The following is a 2,557-nucleotide window of genomic DNA, read 5'->3' as shown; positions in this document are numbered from 1 at the left end:
GGCCGAAACGTCGGCAGGTTTAAATAAGTTATTTCAACTTATTTGTGAGATATTTTGACCGCACTATCTTCTCTTTATACTTTATACTTTATACTAAAACTAATAGTTCGTTAAAATGCCGACGTCAAACCTCTTCCTAAAAAACCTCATTCTATCTTAAAAACTTTAAGGGACTTTTTTGAATTTTTAATATCATTTCAAACAAAAGGTTTTTAGAAAGAATTATGAACGGATCATTTTTTTTTCTTTTTATATTTCTTATTTTACATGTTTCCGAAACTAGAAGGTACATGTAAAATAGTAAAATATGATGTTGTTAAATGTTGCTTTAAAAAAAAAAAATAAAAATGAAAAAATTCATTTAAATCATTTTTTATTTAAAAAAATGTTAAAAAAACTTAAAAAAAAAAAAAAAAAAAAATTACTCGTTTGAACAAAAATTAAAACTAGCAATAATTGCGTACAATAATACGTTAAACAAGAATTTAAAACTAACACCAAACGAAATCACTTTTGGCTTTATAAAGGAAAACAACGATAGATGATCTTAATATTACTGAATCGTACGTACAGAAGTATCATAAAGACTTACAACTTTTACATAAATTAACACATAATAAGTTTGACGAAGAAAAGAAAAGCCGTACTAAAAAATTAAACAAAAATCGCTAAGATTCACCAGAATTAACGAATCAGGAATTCATTAAAAACACTCAATCAAAAATTAAAAGCAGATACAAATTTAGGAAATTAAATGTATTAGTCCAAGGCACTAAACAGTTAACAACACATGTAGATAATGTTAGAAGACCTAACAAACGTAAAAGGAAGAAACATTTTGTTTCAGATGAAGATTCACTACATGTTAACAATTCTGACACTTCATCTTCAGACGAGTCTGACAATAACAGTAGTAGACCTCACTAACTCACCAGGAATTCTCCATTATTCTGTATACAATATTAGAGTTATTGATCAATATTATGAAACTTACCACTTTTATAATCTAAGTTTATTAGAAGTAGAAATAATTAATATAGAACATCTTGTAACTAACTTTAAATCAAACCAAATGTATCACTTACTAAAGGACTTGACAAACGAAGTTTCGGAACAATTTCAACTAATCCAACATAAAGAAATTAAAAAAACGGCATAAAAGAGGATTAATAAACGGTTTAGGTAACTTTATTAGCTGGATAACGAGTAATATGAATCCCGACGATAAAGAGTATTACGACAAAATAATTTCTAAGGTAGAAAAGAATAATTATAAAATTGAACACAACATTGAAACAGCCATGAATATTAACAAACGTTTAATCCAGGATTATAAAAATGAAATAAAAATAATTAACAAAAATTTCATGACTATAAAACTTCAACTTACAAGAACAAAACGAAAAAGCTTATGACTTGTATATTCACATCATTCATCTATTAAATAAAATTAAAGGTTTACTTTATCATTAGAATTTTGCTAACTTGGTATTGTTAATACTAATGATTGAAGTAATAAAATGTCTAACATTAAACATACAACTAATATCTGATAATACTGAAATTTTATGGACCAATAGTAAAATATTTTGTTCAACACATCATAATATAATTCATAAATTTTAAAAATTACTAATCTATGATGACTCCTATAAAGGATTCTTTGTTATATCAGTACCAAAAATTATAAACCAGACTATCTTAAAAATAGATTTAAAAACTGATCTTTATTTACGAAAAGAAGCCTCTCTCTATCAAAGATATTGTATTTTTATTGATAACTATTATTGTATAAATTTAAATAAAACAAAATCAAAATGTCCTTCATCTATTATATATGATGGAAATTTAAAAGACTGTAAATTGGTATTAAGTAATCAAAATAATATAAGATATGTAGAATATATTATAATATATTACTGTAAATATTAGTGACAGTCACAATAACACTGTATTTCTTCCAAATGTAGGTCTAATTAATATTAGTAAAGAAAATGGTTTTCCACAAATTAATAAAATTTATACTCATTACTTAAATGCTATCTTTCAACCATTTTTTAAATACTACTATATTAGAAACAAACAATTATACTATACCAGCGTTAGAGATATTATCATTTGTAGACGATATTAATATTTATCATTATTCCTTTATATTATGTATTATTGTTACTTTAATAATTATAGGATTTCTTGTTTATGAAAGACAATGTAATATGATCAAAAATTCATTTGTTCCTAATAATTATGTAAATGTTCCAACAGCACCAGCTATTATACTTGATTACCATGAAGTAATTTTAAGTAAATTGTATAAAACTAGTTTTTAAGTATAAAAAGAATATTTGTTATGACCAGAGTTCAAAACTTAAGAAAGGGAGGAGCTATTGGTACCAGAGGAACATCTTCTAACAACAAGAAGTGATATCTTTGTTGATCCTTTATAAACCGTACCGAGCAATTAAAGCTCTCAGTCAGTTGTGCGTAATTAGACCGTGATTATGCTAGTTTAGATTTGCATATATTATATATAATAAATTCTTTTTAAAAAGTCTTG

The 2,557-nt window shown here is 24.9% G+C and overlaps 1 protein-coding gene across 1 annotated transcript in view; it reads right to left on the bottom strand.

The window, feature by feature from the left end:
- Positions 1-2,557, bottom strand: part of LOC136795968 (uncharacterized) — an 18,619-nt gene that overhangs the window by 14,648 nt on the left and 1,414 nt on the right. The window lies entirely within an intron of this gene.

The sequence above is a fragment of the Halyomorpha halys genome, unplaced genomic scaffold, assembly GCF_000696795.3.
Source record: "Halyomorpha halys isolate HHAL.00 unplaced genomic scaffold, Hhal_1.1 Scaffold28.1, whole genome shotgun sequence".
Classification (NCBI taxonomy): Eukaryota; Metazoa; Arthropoda; class Insecta; order Hemiptera; family Pentatomidae; genus Halyomorpha; species Halyomorpha halys.
This window is presented reverse-complemented; position numbering and strand designations above follow the sequence as displayed.